This window comes from Schistocerca piceifrons, chromosome 9 (genome assembly GCF_021461385.2).
Source record: "Schistocerca piceifrons isolate TAMUIC-IGC-003096 chromosome 9, iqSchPice1.1, whole genome shotgun sequence".
Taxonomy (NCBI): Eukaryota; Metazoa; Arthropoda; class Insecta; order Orthoptera; family Acrididae; genus Schistocerca; species Schistocerca piceifrons.
The window spans coordinates 168,131,109-168,146,244 of record NC_060146.1 but is presented as its reverse complement, the minus strand read 5'-3'; positions in this window follow the sequence as shown (position 1 = coordinate 168,146,244).

The window sequence follows — 15,136 nt, the reverse complement described above, 5'->3', positions numbered from 1 at the left end:
GATACTTTGGATCACACAGTGTACGATGACCAAAACTGGACTATTTCTAATATTGTTACGAAAACCGATTACGCACAACAGAAGGAAGAGGTAACGTACCACGAATCCCTGTGATGCTAGAAACGTCCTCTGCTTATCATGAGGAAATAATAACTGCCGGGCTGTTGAACTCTTTGCGGACACACACAGCCGCACCCTCCATAGCTGAGACGTCGCCGTCAGGAACTGAGAACGCCGTAACGCCAGTCCTAATGGAACGAATGACGCCAGCCGGTGCTCCACGTACGGCAACAATGACGCACATCTACTGACTTCACACTGGCGGCCCGCGGGCTGTATCGAGGAGCGTGTGCGGTGGCGGATGCGGGGGGCGTGGCTTCGTCCTCATCCTGCCACCGTGTTTGGCCATCCCTGTCCGTCTTCGCCGTCGGCTGTCGTTACTCGTGTCGAAACCGAGAACTGACGAACAGGACGTCGGTAAACTGCCTGCTAAAGCGTTCAAAATGGTTCAAATGGCTCTGAGCACTATGGGACTTAACTTCTAAGGTCATCAGTCCCCTAGAACTTAGATCTATTTAAACCTAACTAACCTAAGGACATCACACACATCCATGCCCGAGACAGGATTCGAACCTGCGACCGTGGCGGCAGCGCGGTTCCGGACTGTAGCGCCTAGAACCGCTCGGCCACACCGGTCGGCTGCTAAAGAGTAAAAACGTAAATAACTCATGTCAGCGCTCGGGTTTTCTCGGCATTCCTTCAAGTGTATATTTCAAGATTACATTCGACGCAGTGTTGGGCGATACGTGATTTATTTAACGTGTTAGATCGATGTATGGCTGATGTTCCTTATACCAGGGATTTGGTTGCAATAATTACACGCCGGCCGCTGTGGCCGAGCGGTTCTAGGCGCTTCAGTCCGGAACCGCGCTGCCGCTACGGTCGCAGGTTCGAATCCTGCCTCGGGAATGGATGTGTGTGATGTCCTTAGGTTATTTAGGTTTAAGTAGTTCTAAGTCTAGGGGACTGATGACCTCAGATGTTAAGTCTCATAGTGCTTAAAGCCACGTGTGTTGTTTGAAACTGATAAACAATATTTTATTCAAAATAATCTCCATTGTTATTATACATTTCTCCCACCTCTCCGGCAGGCTATGAGTACCACGCCAAGAGACCAGTTCTTATTTTGAAGCGAACCAGTCAGCGAGCTATTTTCGTACGAAGTGAAGCGTTGTTCAGCGAGATGGTGTTCAGTGATGCAAATAGATGACAGTTTGACGGAGTCAAGTCTGGAGAAAAATCCGCATGCCCTCGTATTTCCCAACTGAACGCCTCGATCGTGTCCCTGACGCGTTTTACTGTGTGTGACGGGGCGTAATCATGGAGCTATATGACTTTGCTTTGCCTTTTTCCATATTCCAGTCGTTTTTAATGTAATGCTCGATTTAAATCCATCATTTCATGTTGTTAGCGTTCAGTGTTAACGGTTTCACCAGGTTTTAGCAGCTCGTAATAGGCGACGCTCTTCTGATCCCACCAAACACATAGCATTGTCTTCTTTCCAAAGTAATTTGGTCTTGCAATGGATGTCGATGGTTTGCCTGGATTCAGCCATGAATTACGACGCTTAGGATTCCCAAAATATATCTATTTTTGGTCACCTGTCACTGTTCAATGGAGAAACGACTTTCTTTTGTATCTGGCCAGCAGCATTTCACAAGCGGTCTTTCGATTTGCTTGCTGTCTTTCGTTCAGTTCGTGTAGAACTCATTTTCCCACTTTCTGCACCTTTCTCATAGCTTTCAACCGAAGAAAAACGGCTTTCTCTGTCACATTCAATTGTTCCGTGAGTTCCTGTTGAGTTTGAATATCACCGTCATCCAATAAGGCCTGCAATTCGCTGTCTTCGAACATTTTCGGTGGTTTCCCCAGCTCCTCGTTTGTCACGTCAAAATTACCATTTTTGAATTTTTTGAACCACTCGAAGCACTCTGTTTTCCCAAGAGCATGTTCGCCGAAAGCTTCACAAGTATTCGATGCGATTCTGCAGCAGTTTTCTTCAAATGATTGCAGAAAACCAATACTGTCCGCAAATCGTAGTTCGTAGACACAAAAATCGATATGTTTACGGGTTTGAAACAGATACCGATGTACGGAACTTGGGTTACTGTGTGTTGACATTCGTCGTCAGCCGTTAAAGGAAGCAGATGGAGCTGCAGACGCGGTCTCACTGTCCCTCCTACACTTACGGCTAGCACCATCTATAGGGAAATTCCGGTTTCATACTTCTGCACTTGGTGCGGTAGTGGAAATCACTCTAAAGGCATAGATATTTGTAAGAAAGTTAATATTGTCCGTTGGAATAGTTGCGCACATTGTATACGCAACAGTATGAGATCCAGTACATTGACAATGCAATCAAATTGTATTTGATGTAAGTAGTACAGTATATAAACAAGACATCAGTGATTCAAGTGGTATAAAAGCAATCGGCTCAGTGAAATTTTAATGTGTGTTTACCTGCCTTTCCTGCGTATAGTAAACAAATACGATTAGTGACAGTGCGTCCTGTGTGTAGAAACTACGATTGTGACATAGCCACGAGCAAAACAGTTAACATGTGACGAGAAAGCAAAAATCGGTGTGTAGAAGGAAATGGGACTCTCTAAGCGTCAAATCACCAAGAAACTGAACCGTTCAAGTACAAAAAAATGTTCAAATGTGTGTGAAATCTTATGGGACTCAACTGCTAAGGTCATCAGTTCCTAAGCTTACACACTACTTAAATTATCCTAAGGACACACACACACACACACCCAAGCCCGAGGGGGGACTCGAACCTCCGCCGTGACCAGCCGCACAGTCCAAGACTGCAGCGCCTAAGACCGCTCGGCCAATCCCGCGCGGCCGTTCAAGTACAGTGATTCATAATTTCGTTATATTTGGCGCAGGATATGGACACAGCGGAAAGTACGGGCAAACTAGAAAATTATCTGAGACAACAAAACGGCTACTTTTGTGCAAAGCAAGTGCCATAAACCTTTATTCTTCTCAGCTTGTTACTAATTTACAGTTCACAATAACTGCCAGACGCTTACGACAAATTTACTGAGATGAAAATATCTTGCATTCAAGAAACGGCTGCAGAAACTTGCTCTAACATCCAAACGTAAAAAGGCTAGATTGTAGTTTGCTGAAAAACATATGTCTTGGACTTGAGAATGAGATAAAGTGATCTTCAGTGACGAGTAGAAGTTTAATTAAGATGGTCCGGACGAATTTCAGTATGTCTGGCGTCTTCTGGGAACATAGCAGAACGTCTGCAGACATTTTGATGGTGGAAGTGTTATGATTTGGGCAGCATTCTGAACTAAAGGTAAATGACGCGTTGCTTGGGCGAACACTAGAATGAACTCAACGTGTACGTTGAGATGCTAGAGACAGAATGGATTAGAATGAACGAGGATCTATGGGTCGAAAGTCCAACGTTTCAACAAGACAATCACCTGTGTAGTCGATGTCTTGCCCTGGCCTGCATGTAGCCTGGACTTGAATCTCCAGGAAAACCTTTGGGAATACTTGCAAGACATATTTATCCGAATGGAAGGCAATTTGAGTCCATGTGTCAGCTCAAAGGAGAGATGCGAGTAGAGTCAGCGACAATTTCAGACCAACGAAATGAATTCCGAAGAGAATTTTTGATGTAATTAGGAAGATCTGATAATGCAATACCACAAAAGAACTGTGAGTTCCTTTGTACCACTTTCTATGCGGAAATACACTGAACAGCCAAAGAAACTGGCCTAATATCGTGTAGGGCCACACTGAACACGCAGAAGTGCCGCAACCAGGCGTGGCATGGACTCGACTAATGTCTGAAGTAGTGATGGAAGGAACTGACACCATGAATTCTACAGGGCTGTCCATAAATATATAAGAGTACGGGGGGTTGGAGACCTCTTATGAACAGCACGTTGTAAGGCGTCCCAGATATGCTCAATAATGTTCATGTCTGTGGAGTCTGGTGGGCATCGGAAGTGTTTAAACTCAGAAGAGTGTTCCTGGAGCCACTCTGTATCAATTCTGGACGTGTGGGGTTTCGCATTGTCCTGCTAGAATTGGCCAAGTCCGTCGCAATGCACAATGGACAAGAATGGATGCAGGTGATCAAACAGAACGCTTACGTACATGTCACGTGTCAGAGTCGTATCAAGACGTATCAGGGGTCCTATAGCACTCCAACTGCACAAGCCCCACACCATTACAGAGCCTCCACCACCTTAAACACTCCCCTGTTGACAATAGGGTCCATGGATTTGGGAGCTTGTCTCCATACCCGTACACGTCCATCCACTCGATACAATTTGACTCGTCCTACCGGGCAACGTGTTTCCAGTCGGTGTTGACGGGTCCAGGCGAGGCGCAAAGCTTTGTGTCATGAAGTCATGTACACAGGTGGGCTTTTGGCTCCGAAAGCCCATATCGATTAAGTTTCGTTGAATGGTTCGCACGCTGACACTTGTTGATAGCCTATCACTGAAATCTGGTGCAGTTTACGGAAGGGTTGTACTTCTGTCACGTTGATCGATTCTCTTCAGTCGTCGTTGGTCCCGTTCTAGCAGGATCTTTTTCTGGGCGCAGCGATGTCGAAGATTTGATGTCGTTGTCGGAGATTGGATGTTGTATCGGATTCGTGGCATTCACGGAACACTCGTGAAATGATCGAACGGGAAAATCCCCACTTCATCGCTACCTCGACGATGCTGTGTCCCATCGTTCGTGCGGCGACTATGACACCACATCCAAACTCACTTTAATCTTGATAACCTGCCATTCTAGCAGCAGTAACCGTTCTAACAAGTGCACCAGACACTTGTCTTATATAGGCGTATACTGCCTGTTCACGTATCTCTGTATTTGTAACTCGTGCCTATACTAGTATCTTTGGTGCTTAGTTACTCGTGTTATGAAAGAAGTTAGTGCTTAGTTACTCAAGAAATTGTGTAATTCCGTGATGGTTCTTTATGTCTTATCTGCATCTACTACTTTCATAATAAATTCGATACATGTATGCTTCAGACATTGTACTTTTACTTTCGTAGGAACCGTGCCGTTATATTGATTTTTACTACTATATATCTCTTCCAGCGTAGATATTTCATTGTTTTAGTATGTCATTTAGGTAAGCCGCCCTTTTGAATCTATACCAATAAAGCGAAAACATTTTTTTGCTTTTTTTTTACTTTTTGAATTTTTCGTTATCATCCTCTATACGCAGTCGTGGACATTACCAAAGACAAGTTCCGCTTTATCGAGACATTAATCTGGACGCTTCTTTGTATTGCTAAGTCTCGCGTATTTATCCACCATTTCAAAGAAGTGGAATTCATCACATAGTGTGTCCCGGCAGCAACATACAGAGTGTCCAAGAGGGAGTGGTTAGTATTCAGGATATGACAACGGTCATTCGCAACAGAGAAGTTTAGCGAACACTGACTCTAAAACGCGTACCTTCAGAGCTAAACGCACTTCCTAATTTTCGATACTATGGAACTAATCTCTTCTGCTGCAAACTGTTTGCTGTCGTTAGTTTGAGAGTTCGTAGTACGGACAATAACGAAAAAAATGTCGAATAAACTTGGGCTCTAAAGTGCCTACCTTAAGAGATATGAGCACTCCTTCGCCTTCGCTGTTACGAAACTCACCTTCTCTACTGAACAAGGGCTCGTAGCTTTTAAGGTATGCATTTTAGAGCCCATGCTTATTGGGTATTTTTTTCTTTTTTATTTGCATACTAACATGCTTTAAAAATATGGAAATCAAACGTTTTGCACTATAAGAGATTTGTTTCACAAGGTCGAAAATGAAGAAGTGCGTTCTAGGCGCTTTAGTCTGGAACCGCGCGACCGCTACGGTCACAGGTTCGAATCCTGCCTCGGACATGGATGTGTGTGATGTCCTTATGTTAGTTAGGTTTAAGTATTCTAAGTTCTAGGGGACTGATGACCTAAGAAGTTAAGTCCCATAGAGCTCAGAGCCATTTGAACCATTTGAAGAAGTGAAAATGGCTCTGAAGGTATGCATTTTAGAGCCCTTGTTTACTGGACTGTTTTGCTTCGAATGATCCTTCCTGCCATATTCCGAACACTGACCATTGCTCCTGAGACACTCTGTGTAATTACAGCGGCATAAGAACAAATGCAAGCATATTTAGAGTATAGTTGAGTGTTTGCTGGCAAAACGATAAACGCAGTGCTCAGAATAAAACTGATGGTAAAGAAAATCTGTTTTTTTACTGTTATCTCAAGTAATGTACAGATTTAAGTTCACAGAAGACGCTGCTAAACAGCAACGGAAGGAAACAGATCGGTGTTTTCATGCTCGGAGAAAAATATTTTATCTTATTCAAAGTGTAGTTCATACATCCCCTTGATTTAATCGATTCCGTCGAGTCGTGAGAACTTTCAGATTCAGAACGTTTCTAGGTAGATGAAAGTCGAGAAAATGCCTCTGAGCACAATGGGACTTAACATCTGAGGTCATCAGTCCCCTAGAACTTAGAACTACTTAAACCTAACTAACCTAAGAACATCACACACATCTATGCCCGAGGCAGGATTCGAACCTGCGACCGTAGCGATCGCGTGGTTCCAGACTGAAGCACCTAGAACAGCTCGGCCACAGCGGCCGGCGGTAAAAGACGAAATTAAGTATATTATGATTTTTCTGGGCTTGACTTTGAAGTCAAATATTTTATTTTTGGAAAAAATTATTACCTCATGTATTTCCTTTAGATTCAACGTCTTAAAGCGTTTTCTAAAATAGTGATTTCTTAGACTGATTTACTTTTGTTTGTGGTAGTACCATTCAGCTTACCGTACAAGAAGGGTAAGATAACTTTGGGGTATGGGTAAGATGACGAAACAAACGTTTTATTTAGGAAACAAAGACTTTTTTATTGGTTATATATTTATAACGAAAGTCACAAACACAACATTTCTCTTTTGCTTCCCTGTAATCTAAGCCCATACACTGAGCATGAGTCCTCTCTAGGCATCGAGAACATTGATACCACATTTCTATCTTGCCAGCCTTACCACAAGGGATGCAGTCTCTTTCATCGACATCATTCAAAAGACTGTCGGCGTATTCAGTTGCGATGGACGAATTTGAATCATGTGGCCGTAATTGGGTTGGGGTTGGGTTGTTTGGGGGAAGAAACCAAACAGCGAGGTCATCGGTCTCATCGGATCAGGAAAGGAACCATCCCGGTATTTGCCTGGAGCGATTTAGGGAAATCACGGAAAACCTAAATCAGGATGGCCGGACGCGGGATTGAACCGTCGTCCTCCCGAATGCGAGTCCTGTGTGCTAGCCACTGCGCCACCTCGCTCGGTGACGAATTTGAAGATGAGTCGCTAAAGTCAGTTCTTGGATCCTTTCTCTGTTTCATCCCGAAGCCTCCACTGAACGCAAGTTTATATTTAGGGCCTTTGTTCATTTTTTTTTTTTTGCGTTTGCATTCTTCTTCTCATTGTCTACTTTTCTTTATCTTTTTTCTTCGAGAGCTATTTTCATGGGTGTTCTGGTTATGTGTAGAAATGGCAGCTTCTTTCTTCGGCTTCTTGGACATCCTTCAGGTGTAGCTGGAGGTAACAAAGGTAAAGTAGAAGTAGATGTGGAGTTAGATGTAGGTGAGGGGACTGATAATACACAAGGTTATGCATGGGGTAATACAGATAAAATAGGAAAAGGTGTAGGGTTAGATGAAGACCATGGGAGAGGTTCTGCTTGGAGTAACGAAGGTAAAATAGAAGAAGTAGTAGAGTTACGCGTAGGCCCTAGTAGTTCATCAAATTCTGCACAGGTTTGCTGATGTCCTAGGTCAGTGGTTCACACCCGGGGGGTAACTACCCCCTGAGGGATAAAATGAAATTTTCTGAGGGGTAAAAACTAAACTATTCGATTCTATTTCAGTCATGAAACTAAATTATTTTCGAAATATTGTTACTATTATCACAATTTTGTGTGACTCATATACTGATTACATAAATTATCAATAATTACTTTTCCTCAGTTAGTACCATTAATGTGGTGGAGGTTACAGGTTCCTCATTTACTCCACCCACTACACACATCTCTTGTGCTTTGTCCCATACGTCACTGATGATAAAAGTGAGACATTACGTAACAAATGCTAAATATCTCAATAAAATGTCTTCTCCACGTTGTAGATAGTAAGTGAAATTGCCCAGAAATTTCGTCATTACTGGCACCAATACAGACAAGTGAATTAACTGACAGCACGACACAGCAGTAACTACATAAGGACTACTATAGTGCTGTACACAGTATTATTATTATTATTATTATTATTATTTCCTTCACTTTCTCAGACGGTAAGTCCGGTTAAAAATGGAGTGACGCGGACCTTGATCAAGCGTCACTTCCTTTTAACTGTACGGTATATGTTATATTGCATTTAGGAACTTTCGGGTAATTGAACATGTATCAATAATTACGGATTTCTGTAGTTGTATATATATGTTTGGATGTATCTGTATTGCATTGATGTACTGGTGGATATTGTGTGGTATGACTCCTGTAGTTGATAGTATAATTGGTATGATGTCAACTTTATCCTGATGCCACATGTCTTTGACTTCCTCAGCCAGTTGGATGTATTTTTCAATTTTTTCTCCTGTTTTCTTTTGTATATTTGTTGTATTGGGTATGGATATTTCGATTAGTTGTGTTAATTTCTTCTTTTTATTGGTGAGTATGATGTCAGGTTTGTTATGTGGTGTTGTTTTATCTGTTATAATGGTTCTGTTCCAGTATAATTTGTATTCATCATTCTCCAGTACATTTTGTGGTGCATACTTGTATGTAGGAACGTGTTGTTTTAAAAGTTTATGTTGTAAGGCAAGCTGTTGATGTATTATTTTTGCGACATTGTCATGTCTTCTGGGGTATTCTGTATTTGCTAGTATTGTACATCCGCTTGTGATGTGATCTACTGTTTCTATTTGTTGTTTGCAAAGTCTGCATTTATCTGTTGTGGTATTGGGATCTTTAATAATATGCTTGCTGTAATACCTGGTGTTTATTGTTTGATCCTGTATTGCAATCATGAAACCTTCCGTCTCACTGTATATATTGCCTTTTCTTAGCCATGTGTTGGATGCGTCTTGATCGATGTCTGGCTGTGTTAGATGATACGGGTGCTTGCCATGAAGTGTTTTCTTTTTCCAATTTACTTTCTTCGTATCTGTTGATGTTATGTGATATAAGGGGTTGTAGAAGTGGTTAGGAAATTGCAGTGGTGTAGCCGATGTATTGATATGAGTGATTGCCTTGTGTATTTTGCTAGTTTCTGCTCGTTCTAGAAAGAATTTTCTTAAATTGTCTACCTGTCCATAATGTAGGTTTTTTATGTCGATAAATTCCCTTCCTCCTTCCTTTCTTCTTATTATTATTATTATAACTATTAGTGGCTTCGGTCGGAAACAAAGTATTAACAGCCTGAAGTCTTCCCATTTCTGCCAGTTCAGAAGTAAGGAGTGCAGCAATCAAGTGATTTACGAGCAGTAAGTATAGTTCACGCATTTTAACTTGTTTCATTTTAAATGGGGTTGCAGTGTGCAGGTTAAGCAAGTGCCGCATTGGTGAGGAGTAATGCAGGGGAGGCACGTTTTGTAGCAAGTGTCTAACCTCTCTGTGGACAGTTGGCTTTCTTACCCGAGATGGAGTTGTGGGTAGCACCTGCAATGCATTACGAATTCCTTCGTCATTCACTGTAAGACACACACCCTTACAATATCATTCAATTATCATCATTTTAAAACTGAAAGTATTCCAAGAAAAGTCTTTCATTCTGCAATTTAGTTAGGTGCTAAGTTTGGTGATAATGTGTGGGTGGGGCGGGGTCAACAGACAGCAGGCGGGGGGGAAAGAGAGGGCTGAGATACTAGCTAGTGTCTGACTGCAGGAGGGGGGAAAGAGAGGGCTGAGATACTAGCTAATGTCTGACTGCGCTCCGGGGTAATGGTCTAACAAAGGTTGGGAACCACTTTCCTAGGTAGAGCCTCTGCTCCGGGCGCAATTTCACTGATGGGACTGTCCATTGTTAGTGATCGTGCGAAGTCTTCATCACTAAATATCTGTGAATTTTATGGCTCAATTCCCGTGTCCGTAAAGCTCTTCATTGCATTATTTAGAGACGCAGCTCTGCTAAAGGCCATGTTCAAAATCTTGCAGTGACTCATTTTGTTATCACTTGTCACATACGATCAGCAAGATAGCCAGTACGAGCTTTGCTAATAGAGAGTTTCAGAGGTCCGTAGAATGACATATGTCAAACGCTTGCACTCTGTGACTTGTGTGGGGTGGGAAAGCTAGAGGAGTTATGACATTGTCCCTGCAGATGGTAATGGCTTTCAGTGTCACATGTGATATATAATCATCCATATACAGAAGGACTGTTTCTATTTGTTACGTGCTGCACTGCGTCTTTAATTGATTCCTTGCTCCCTTTCTGTCGATCTGTCTTCCGTATGTAAACTTTCCCTACGTTTATTCGTAGCCTGCAGCCAAAATGACATGACTATACAACAACGAAGGTATCCAGAGATAGGCGGGTAAGATTACCAATCTGCCATCTTAGTCTTTGGATAGTTCGCCATATTAACCGCAGTCGAAATTTTGCATACATACATAAGCATGCACGAAGTCTTATAAGGTAATTTCGTTAAGAACTGAGTTATTTCGGAAATCAGCCTTATGCAAATACCACTAGTTTATTTTTGTATTTCCCCAGACATGTTTCGACGCCAGTGTGTCATCTTCTGTGGGCTAACTTTTATTTTCTGTAAATTACAGTATCACATTTGTAATAATTTAACTACTGTAGGCCTAATAAATACAATATTTGCAATTTGTTTCGTTTTGTTTGGACACTCACCTTAAAATTACATCGCTAATTGAACTGTATAATTAAACATCGATTTTATTGCTCGTTTTCGTCGTTTTTTGACAGTATCTCATCTGCAAACAAGCCATGAAGAAAATTATTGCGTTTTTGTGGAGAGCTGTTTCGAGATTAGAGGTTATGTACGTTTCTGTACTTGCAACCTCGAAGCAGCTCTGCACAAATAATTTTCTTCATGGCTAGTTTGCAGATGACAGGCTGTCAAAAAAACGACGAAAACGAGCAATAAAATCGATGTTTAATAATACAGTTGAATTAGCGATGTAATTTGAAGGTGGGTGTCCAAACAAAACGAACCAAATTGCAAATATTGTATTTCTTAGGCCTACAGTAGTTAAATTATTACAAATAAGATATTGTACTTTACAGAAAATAAAAGTTAACTCACAGAAGATGACACACTGGTGTCGAAACATGTCTGGGGAAGTATAAAAATAAACTAGTTGTGTTTGCATAAGGCTGATTCCCGAAATAACCCAGTTTTTAAATCGCAAATACGGAAGAACGAGAAGAGGAGCTTCGAACCTTAGTAAAATAATTTCGTTAAATCATTATTAAACCATCAGTAAATGTTTAAGGCTTAAGAGGTATCAACTAATATTTATTAATGTAAAAGTATTACTTACCCGAGAGTTATTTAAACCGTAGGAAAAATTGTTGCAAAAACAGCGTCTACTTGCAAGCCTTTGTTCTCAACAAAAAATGTAAAGTATTGTAATATAACAATAAAATTCTTACATCGCTGCTTATGACATTCTTCAAAGTTACGTCCAAGAAACTGTTATTCAGAAAATTCGTCCTAAAATTTGAGAAGCTTTATTTAAGAACTATGTGAGCAACGAACTCTTACTACTTTAACAACGTTTCGATTCGTAATACGTCCCGTGGTGTAGGTGCAGAGAGCATCACAAGATGTCAAATCAAAAATTACACGATATAAAATAGAAGTGTACAGACACCAATATCAGTATTTCGCTCACCTTTAAGACTATGATCACAGATCCGCAGAGAATGGGCATGAGAGTGATCCTTTACACAGGAGGATCCAGGAGTAATGGGTTGGGTTGTTCGGGGAAGGAGACCAGACAGCGTGGTCATCGGTCTCATCGAATTAGGGAAGGAAGTCGGCCGTGCCCTTTCAATGGATCCATCACGGCATTTGCCTGGAGCGATTTAGGGAAATCACGGAAAACCTAAATCAGGATGGCCGGACGCGGGATTGAACCGTCGTCCTCCCGAATGCGAGTCCAGTGGGCATGAGAGCTTGTAAATGAAGGTAATGTGAGGTCTTCCAGTCGTGTCCACATATTTTAGATAAGTCAGCTTCTTTTGCCGTTTTGTATCGCCCTACTCAACGTCTTGTGCTTTCCTGGTTCTACCCGGAAACACTCGAATTGTGTCGAATGCGCTGTGACAGGAAATTCAGCTGGCTATTTTGCTGAAGGCAGCTAGCCTCACAAGTGGAGAAGAAGCTGAGCTATTAATTTGCGGGTCTAGTTGAACAGACAAACAAGTACCTGAAGAGTGCGCAAAGGAAGCAATACTATAGAGCACGTAGGAGCATCCGTAGAGTTACAGGAGAAATTCCATATTCGCCTTCTTAGACCCCGACCTTCTCTGGTGCATTTTCGACTCTGTCGTTGGCCAAAATCATTTCCTTATTAAGTTGTGCTCTCTTCTCACTCTTTGTCACTCCCTGTCTGACTGATAACATTTTATTTCTTGCAAAACCTTAAATTCGTGAGTACATAGCCTCAATTTGGCACTCGCCACCCCCTCAACCGGACGTCCTGTGGTCAACCGCTCGGTGAATGGTAGGAACGCGCAGCGAGCGGACGACCTGTGACGCAGAACGCCGCTCCGTTCAGAGCACCCGTGACGCACATCCACTGACAGGCCGTGCCTTTTCCGGAGGGCGTTTTGTCGTCGGAGCCTTTGAATCGGAAGACCGTTGTGACGTAGGCAGCTCTCCACGCCAATCTATCCTCTGCGAGCCTCTTCCTCTCCCAACTCCTGCAACCCATATCCATTTAAATCTGACTTCTACACTACTGGCCATTAAAATTGCTACACCACGAAGATGACGTGCTACAGACGCGAAATTTAACCGACAGGAAGAAAGATGCTCTGATATGCAAATGATTAGCTTTTCATAGCACTCACACAAGGTTGGCGCCGGTGGCGACACCTACAACGTGCTGACATGAGGAGAGTTTCCAAACGATTTCTCATCCACAAACAACAGTTGACCGGCGTTGCCTGGTGAAACGTTGTTGTGATGTCTCGTGTAAGGAGGAGAAATGCGTACCATCACGTTTCCGACTTTGATAAAGGTCGGATTGTAACCTATCGCAATTGCGGTTTATCGTATCGCGACATTGCTGCTCACGTTGGTCGAGATCCAATAACTGTTAGCAGAATATGGAATCGGTGGGTTCAGGAGGGTAGTATGGATCGCCGTGCTGGATCACAACGGCCTCGTATCACTACCAGTCGAGATGACTGGCATCTTATCCGCATGGCTGTAACGGATCGTGCAGCCACGTCTCGATCCCTGAGTCAACAGATGGGGTCGTTTGCAAGACAACAACCATCTACACGAACAGTTCAATGACGTTTGCAGCAGCATGGACTATCAGCTCGGAGACCACGGCTGCGGTTACCCTTGACGCTGCATCACAGACAGGAGCGCCTGCGATGGTGTACTCGACGACGAACCTGGGTGCAAGAATGGCAAAACGTCATTTTTTCGGATGAATCCACGTTCTGTTTACAGCATCATGATGGTCGCATCCATGTTTAGCGACATCGCAGTGAACGCACATTGGAAGCGTGTATTCCTCATCGCCATACTGGCGTATCACCCGGCGTGATGCTATGGGGTGCCATTGGTTACACGTCTCGGTCACCTCTTGTTCGCACTGACGGCACTTTGATCAGTGGATGTTACATTTCAAATGTGTTACGACCCGTGGCTCTACCCTTCATTCGATCCCTGCGAAAGCCTACATTTCAGCAGAATAATGCACGACCACATGTTGGAAGTACTGTATGGGCCTTTCCGGATATAGAAAATGTACGCCTGCTGACCTGGCCAGCACATTCTCCAGATCTCTCACCAATTCAAAACGTCTGGTCAATGGTCTCCTAGCAACTGGCTCGTCACAATACTCCAGTCTTTACTCTTGATGAACTGTCGTATCGTGTTGAAGCTGCATGGGCAGATGTAACTGTACACGCCATCCATGCTCTGTTTGACTCAATGCCCAGGCCTATCAAGGCCGTTATTACGGCCAGAGGGGGATGTTCTCGGTACTGATTTCTCAGTATCTATGCATCCAAATTGCATGAAAATGTAATCACATGGCAGTTCTAGTGTAATATATTTGTCCAATGAATACCCGTTTATCATCTGCGTTTCTGCTTGGTGTAGCAATTTTAATGGCCAGTAGTGTATGTTCCTTTTCATAGGCAAACACGACGTCTGATACACAAAACAATAATTTATGGGAAGGAGGTCTTACATGTTCCCTCTTTATGTCCCACAGCGCCGTTCCTAAGTAGCTTCAAAGTCCTTGCTCTCAGACTTCAATGCCTTAGGTCAACGGTTCGCAAAGTTTCTTAGACCATTATCCTCGAGTGTATTTAGATATTAGCGTGTATCCCTATTCTCCGCCCCCCCTCCCCCACCATTTATGCCGTCTGTTGCCCCTCCTCCCCCACGTTATCATCAACTTTAGTAGAATGAAAGACTTTTCTTGGAACACTTCGGTTTTTAAAATTATGAAAGAAGTGAAAGATGAGTGATATTTAGTGTGTGTATGTGTGTGTGTGTGTGTGTGTGTGTGTGTGTGTGTGTTTTAGAATGAGTGATGAAGCAATTTGTGGTTACCGCAAGTGCTACCCACAACTCCTTCTCAGAAGAGAAAGCTATGCACAGTGAGGGCAGACACTTGTTACAAAACGTGCTTCCCTTGCACTACTGCTCTCCATTGCGGCACTTGCTTCACCTGAACACCGCAACCCCATTGAAAATCAAACAAGTTCAGATGTGTGCACTATAGTTATTGCTCGCAAATCACTCGAGTGCTGCACTCCTTACTTCTGAAGTGCCAGAAACTGGACGACTTCAGTCAGTTAATGCTT